General features: G+C 39.8%; 1 long non-coding RNA gene across 1 annotated transcript; it reads left to right on the forward strand.

The window, feature by feature from the left end:
- The first annotated feature begins 989 nt into the window (after positions 1-989).
- On the forward strand, positions 990-1,387 carry LOC124661905. The gene is made up of 3 exons (XR_006990332.1): positions 990-1,109; positions 1,222-1,265; positions 1,346-1,387. It is a non-coding gene; the product is annotated as an uncharacterized LOC124661905 (long non-coding RNA).
- The last annotated feature ends 6,717 nt before the right edge of the window (positions 1,388-8,104 follow it).

Consider the following 8,104-nt stretch of genomic DNA (forward strand, 5'->3'; position numbering starts at 1 on the left):
AGAATTGGTCTTCTCCATCTCCCGTCAAGTGATATAAGATGGTAAGCAACCTTCGCTGGCTTCCACATCATCTACCGTATGAGGTCTGCATGACTTATTTTACCTGTCTGCTGCGAATTAGTGCTTTGGTTCCTTCTCCCCTGTCCTTAGATGCGTTGCTTTCATTCTGTGACTGAGTATGTATTAAAGTGTGTTTCTATTGTCCTGTATCCGTGGAAATTGCTTTTAATTTTTGCAGAAGGATTAAAACTTTATCAGCACTTAAGTGGAATTGATGGAGTATATGTCACCAATTTCGTCAGCATGCACAAAGTTCAGACTGTTTTGATCATGTTCTCGTTTACAATATCCATTAACTTTTCCGAGTTATTTACTGAGATTTGAATGTTTTTCTTCAGTTCTGCTACAATCTGGATTCAAGATAATTGATGGGGATAATCTTATTGACTTATGCAGGATAGTATGTTGTCGATGACTGAACGGGTCCTAGCAATTTGTGTTAGTCGATATCCAGAATAGTAATAAGGATCAAAGGTAGGGTGAGAGTACTTATCGGTCATAAAAAATGCAGCTGCCAATTATCTATTCCTGTAAAAAAAAAAGTAGTACGGAGTTTATGGCTATATGCTAACTGTATGGTTGCCAGGAAATTTGCTATTATCATGTTGTATACAGTACCATCTCTGTATTCTGTTTCTACCTATCGTGTTGCTATATTACGCTATTTGTTGGTTATAGGTTTTGAATTGAGACCACGAACTACTTCCATGATGTTTGTACATTTAAGTGCAGATGCTTACATATTCAAGTGCAAAGTTCAGAAGAACTATTGTTTTGGACAATGAATTGCTCTAAAATAGACACAATTGGCCACTAATTTTGGTACATATTTGTAAAACATGCCTTTATTTATCATAATGGGTATTATTCATTTGCATTTGTTGTCATGCTATTTTCACGGTATCTACGGAAAAAAGGATAGCCTCACGTTTTACATCTGCGAAGAGGCCTTCTTGCTCTTAGAAATCTTATTACTGTGTTAGGTGATGAAAAGAAGAGGAAAGAAGGATCATTTGTCCGGAGACAGTAAAATAAGCTGCCTAGTGCAGGTATGTGTATGCATACTTGTATTTCTATATGAACCCACCTTATCTTAAGACAGAAAACTGAAATGTGGCAATGCAACATATTCATGGCTCAGGGCTATTTGTTCTCTTGCAGGTCTGGTGTTTCACACTTCTAGCGTTGTATTGTTCCATCACGAGGTAGGGGTACTTACTAAAATCAAGTTTCTTTTCCGTTCTTTTTTCTGCAGCTTGCATTAGTCATGCTGATTCTATTGCAGAAGAAACCATTAGTAGATACACTCAAAGATTAGGACAGATTCAGTAAGTACCATCTCATTGTTTTTAATTTCTTTCTGAAAATTATTTATGTAGGTGCCATTAGTCAACACTCTGAAATTTCATTACGTGAAGTTTGTTTGTTAAATTTTTCTGAGTGAATTATGTTGGATTAACTAACATATTTTGTTAAATTTTTCTGAGTGAATTATGTTGGATTAACTAACATATTTTCTAAATGGAACTTGCAGCTTATTGGAGGAAAATAAATGATATCTACAAATGCGGCAGTTGCGGAGAAGATATTGGATCTCACATGTTGAAAATTCTTAGATAGTTTGTACTATTTAGAGATAGAAAGTCTGAAAATGTATGTAAGCTCGTATATTTTTTCCAATTGTATTTGCACCTTATGGATGCTTGAAGCTTTCATCAACTTTGTATTTCCAAGTGATTTTGTCTCAGTGTCTTCTCAATATAATTTTTGTATATGAATATGCTTCATCGGTGGAATATCTGTATTGTGCAGTATGTGATGAACAATGATCGCGTTTTCATATTGCAAACAATGTTTATATAAAAAACAAAGAAAATTGAGCCATATGTCACTACCCTGAAGCAACTAAAATTAATCACTATTTTCATATTGCAAACAATGTTTATATAAAAAACAAAGAAAATTGAGCCATATGTCACTACCCTGAAGCAACTAAAATTAATCACTATATTTATTTGAGACGTAATAGAGCGTTCATAGGGATTGTTGAGACGTTATAATAATCCATATATAAAAGCGTCTCTAGGCTTGTAGAGATGCAATATGAGCGTCTCATGTTTTCCTAGACACGCATGGCACAACGTCTCTACGTGCTTTGTGACGGTGCATAAGGAGACGTTTCAAAGATGCTTTACGAAAGCGGCTCTATAATGCCGTAGAGATGAAATAAAGCGTCTCCAACCATTTAAATGAGCGTCTCTACATGCCTAGTTTCTTGTAGTGTATGGGTCCATAGCAGTAGCTAGATGGTCGTCTTCTCCTTATGTGCTTCATTGTTGGATCTTGTGAGCTGCCTAACATGATCAAGATCATCTATCTGTAATGCTATATGTTGTGTTTGTCGGGATCCGATGGATAGAGAATACTATGTTATGTTAATTATCAATCTATTACCTATGTGTTGTTTATGATCTTGCATGCTCTCCGTTATTAGTAGAGGCTCTGGCCAAGTTTTTACTCTTAACTCCAAGAGGGAGTATTTATGCTCGATAGTGGGTTCATGCCTCCATTAAATCCGGGACGATGGACAGAAAGTTCTAAGGTTGTGGATGTGCTGTTGCCACTAGGGATAAAACATTGATGCTATGTCCGAGGATGTAGTTATTGATTACATTACGCACCATACTTAATGCAATTATCTGTTGTTTTGCAACTTAATACTGGAAGGGGTTCGGATGATAACCTGAAGGTGGACTTTTTAGGCATAGATGCATGCTGGATAGCGGTCTATGTACTTTGTCGTAATGCCCAATTAAATCTCACAATACTTATCATATCATGTGCATTGTTATGCCCTCTCTATTTGTCAATTGCCCGACTGTAATTTGTTCACCCAACATGCTATTTATCTTATGGGAGAGATACCTCTAGTGAACTGTGGACCCCGGTCCTATTCTTTACATCGCATACAATCTATCGCAATACTTGTTCTACCGTTTTCTCGCAAACAATCATCTTCCACACAATATCGGTTAATCCTTTGTTACAGCAAGCCGGTGAGATTGACAACCTCACTCGTTTCGTTGGGGCAAAGTACTTTGGTTGTGTTGTGCAGGTTCCACGTTGGCGCCGGAATCCCCGGTGTTGCGCCGCACTACATCCCGCCGCCATCAACCTTCAACGTGCTTCTTGGCTCCTCTTGGTTCGATAAACCTTGGTTTCTTTCTGAGGGAAAACTTGCTGCTGTGCGCATCATACCTTCCTCTTGGGGTTCCCAACGAACGTGTGAGTTACACGCCATCACATATTATGAATAAAACTTCTGATTCGGCTTATATAATTACTATTTCACTCGAACAAATGTTCGGGAGCTTTTTTATCGGCTACTATTACTCCCATCGGGAGCTCTGGTTGTCAACATATTATGGCTTAGCCGGCAATACTTGGGGGCTGCAAGGTTTATTACAGTTTCATCGATTACTATTACTCTCATCGGGATCTCTGATTGTCGATATATCACAGTCTACCCGGTAATACTCGGGGCTGCAAGACCTATAATGATTTTCATCAAGGGCCTCAGGGAACATGCCAGTGCTACAATTGACGAAAACCTTCATACAAAAACAATTCCACCAAGCCTCAAGGAACATGCGAGTGCTGCAAATGGAGGAAACAATACAAAATATGAAAGGCTCACGCCGGTGCACCGTGTTACGAAGCCAAATAAGCGCATAAGTTCCCTCGTTTACTCGGGGACTGTCGCCATTACGAACATACGTATGACCCAACAAAATTGTTTGTGATTACTACAAGGTCGTCGAATGAACAAACTGACCTGATCCCTCAGTTGCTTTCGAAAAATAAAATGCTTTGATTGGCTTACGGTTCATCGACTCGCTATGATGTTATAAAGAGAACATTAACGGCATAGGGTGTTAAAAAAACATCATCATTACAATGCAACTTCCTCTTAAAAAAGAAGAGTGATTCATGCACAGTAATTACAAAAGCACAATGTGTGCGAGGATAATCAAGAATCACTATCATGATGAGGTTCCTTGATGTGCTTGATTCTTCAAATCTCTTTCAGTACCTGCCTCCATCCTAGAGATGACGATATAAGCAGGATGTCTAGCCATGGGGTAGTACTGATCAAGTTTTATATTAGCATTGACTATGGATTCTAAATCCAATGTCGTATGGCAAGCTAACACAGAAGCAAACGCTAGCTTGGCTCCAGCAAGAAGTTCTTTGCGCACTAAAGACTGAATTCTGGCAGGATTCTTGAAATGAGTCAACAAAGCTGACAGAGTTTCGGGAGCTGGATCCAAAGGGAACATGGTCCTCCACACCATGGTCAGATGAGCATGGTACTTAGTGATACGTCTCAAACGTATCCATAATTTCTTATGTTCCATGCTACTTATATGATGATACTCACATGTTTTATACACATTATATGTCATTATTATGCATTTTCCGGCACTAACCTATTGACGAGATGCCGAAGAGCCAGTTGATGTTTTCTGCTGTTTTTGGTTTCTGAAATCCTACAAAGGAAATATTCTCGGAATTGGACGAAATCAACGCCCAGGGTCTTATTTTTCCACGAAGCTTCCAAAGACCGAAAGGATCACGAAGTGGGGCGACGAGGCGCCGCCACACTAGGGCCGCGCGGCCTAAGGGGGGCCCACGCCGCCCTAGCGTGTGGGGCCCCTGTCAGCCCTCCGACTCCGCCCTTCCGCCTACTTAAAGCTTTCGTCGCAAAACCCTCTGTACCGAGAGCCACGATACGGAAAACCTTCCAGAGACGTAGCCGCCGCCAATCCCATCTCGGGGGATTCAGGAGATCGCCTCCGGCACCCTGCCGGAGAGGGAATCATCTCCCGGAGGGCTCTTCATCGCCATGATCGCCTCCGGATCGATGTGTGAGTAGTTCACCCCTGGACTATGGGTCCATAGCAGTAGCTAGATGGTTGTCTTCTCCTCATTGTGCTATCATGTTAGATCTTGTGAGCTACCTATCATGATCAAGATCATCTATTTCTAATGCTACATGTTGTGTTTGTTGGATCCGATGAATATTGAATACTATGTCAAGTTGATTATCAATCTATCATATATGTTGTTTATGTTCTTGCATGCTCTCCGTTGCTAGTAGAGGCTCTGGCCAAGTTGATACTTGTAACTCCAAGAGGGAGTATTTATGCTCGATAGTGGGTTCATGCCTCCATTGAATCTCGGGACGGTGAGAGAAAGTTCTAAGGTTGTGGATGTGCTCGTTGCCACTAGGGATAAAACATCAATGCTTTGTCTAAGGATATTTGTGTTGATTACATTACGCACCATACTTAATGCAATTGTCCGTTGTTTGCAACTTAATACTGGAAGGGGTTCGGATGATAACCTGAAAGTGGACTTTTTAGGCATAGATGCATGCTCGGATAGCGGTCTATGTACCTTGTCGTAATGCCCCGATTAAATCTCATAGTACTCATCATGATATATGTATGTGCATTGTTATGCCTTCTTTATTTGTCAATTGCCCAACTGTAATTTGTTCACCCAACATGCTATTTATCTTATGGGAGAGACACCACTAGTGAACTGTGGACCCCGGTCCATTCTTTACATCTGAAATACAATCTACTGCAATTGTTCTTTATTGTTCTTCGCAAACAAACATCATCTTCCACACTATACAATTAATCCTTTGTTTACAGCAAGCCGGTGAGATTGACAACCTCACTGTTACGTTGGGGTAAAGTACTTTGATTGTGTTGTGCAGGTTCCACGTTGGCGCCGGAATCCCTGGTGTTGCGCCGCACTACACTCCGTCACCAACAACCTTCACGTGTTCCTTGACTCCTACTGGTTCGATAACCTTGGTTTCTTACTGAGGGAAAACTTGCTACTGTATGCATCACACCTTCCTCTTGGGGTTCCCAACGGACGTGTGTCTTGCACGCATCAAGCTCTTTTTCTGGCGCCGTTGCCGGGGACCTGAAGAAAAGTTACACCACAAAGATTTCTATCTCCCGCGTCAACTGCACGCCAGCACCGTCACAAGCATCTCTTTTTCTGGCGCCGTTGCCGGGGAGATCAAGACACGCTGCAAGGGGAGTCTCCCACATCCAATCTCTTTACTTTGTTTTTGTCTTGCTTTACTTTATTTTATTTACTGCTTTGTTTGCTCTTTATATCAAAAATACAAAAAAATTAGTTGCTAGCTTTACTTTATTTACTGTCTTGATCTCCATATTAAAAACACACAAAAAAAATTATTTATCCCTACTTTATTTTGTTATCATGTCTAGTCCTGCACTTGTTACTCCGTCACCCGAGGAATTGATCTTTAGTTTTAAACAAGGGAGTGAGGAGAGTTTTGAAGAAGCTTGGTCTAGAATTTTGGATTTTTATCGTAAAACTGAATCTAGAATGACTCTAAGTTTGCTTCTTAGTAATTTTTATTTTGGGCTTATTGTTCGCTATAGATATGCTTTGGATGCTTTAGTGGGAGGAGATTTCCTTCACTGCAATGGGGATCAAGCTTTTAATGCCATAAAGAAATTGGTTACATCATCTAACTCAGCTAGTAATTTCGATTCATCTCTTGCTAGTATCTATGATAGACTAAACACTCTGGAAACAAATATATCTTGTTTAAAAGAAGGGTACAACCAGATTCATGAATATTATGATTATGTTCGAGTAAACTTTAAACCTTCAATGTGGATCCCTACTATTAAAGTTACTATTTGTGCTGAATTTTTTATGCCCGTTGTGATATTATGTCTGAGTTTTGCCTTATGCCTAAAAGTATCTATGAATCTTTGACACTTTGGGAACTTACTGAAGGTGGAGAAGGAATAACCCTCACTGATAATTCTGTCATAATTCCCAAGGGGATAGCTGAAGGTGTGTTCACAACTTTTCTTGGAAGACGGTATCCACTGATTACCTCGTTATTGAATGTGTAGGGACAGGACAAATCACACTTGGAAGATCCCTGCTGAAACTCTTGGGAGCAACCATAGATGTGGGAAAAGGCACTCTAAATTTTACCTCTACACCTGGATGCGGTCAAGTATTTCCTAGACCAAAGAGTAAGAATAAGATTAAGAAGGATAGGCACAACTCCCCTGGTAAGTATGCTAATGCTTCATCTCTTGATGTTACTTGATTCACACTTTCTGCGCCTAGCTGAAAGGCGTTAAAGAAAAGCGCTTATGGGAGACAACCCATTATTTTACTTCTGCACTTTTATTTTATATTTGAGTCTTGGAAGTTGTTACTACTGTAGCAACCTCTCCTTATCTTTATTTTATTGCATTGTTGTGCCAAGTAAAGTCTTTGATAGTAAAGTCAATACTAGATTTGGATTACTGCGCAGAAACAGATTTCTTACTGTCACGAAATTGAGCAGCCCCTTCTGTAGGAAATTTAGAAAAATCTGCCAATTTACGCGCGTGATCCTCAGATATGTACGCAACTTTCATTCAATTTGAGCATTTTCATCTGAGCAAGTTAAGTGCCCCAGAAAAATTCGTCTTTACGGACTGTTCTGTTTTGACAGATTCTGTCTTTTATTTCGCATTGCCTGTTTTGCTATGTTTGATGGATTTCTTTGTTCCATTAACTTTCAGTAGCTTTGTGCAATGTTCAGAAGTGTTAAGAATGATTATGTCACCTCTGAATATATGAATTTTCAATTATGCACTAACCCTCTAATGAGTTTGTTTCGAGTTTGGTGTGGAGGAAGTTTTCAAGGGTCAAGAGAGGAGGATGATACAATATGATCAAGAAGAGTGAAAAGTCTAAGCTTGGGGATGCCCCCGTGGTTCATCCCTGCATATTTCAAGAAGACTCAAGCATCTAAGCTTGGGGATGCCCAAGGCATCCCCTTCTTCATCGACAACTTATCGGGTCACCTCTAGTGAAACTATATTTTTATTCAGTCACATCTTATGTGCTTTACTTGGAGCGTCTGTTTGCTTTTTTGTTTTTGTTTGAATAAAATCGGATCCTAGCATTCTTTATGTGG

Source organism: Lolium rigidum, chromosome 6 (genome assembly GCF_022539505.1).
Source record: "Lolium rigidum isolate FL_2022 chromosome 6, APGP_CSIRO_Lrig_0.1, whole genome shotgun sequence".
Classification (NCBI taxonomy): Eukaryota; Viridiplantae; Streptophyta; class Magnoliopsida; order Poales; family Poaceae; genus Lolium; species Lolium rigidum.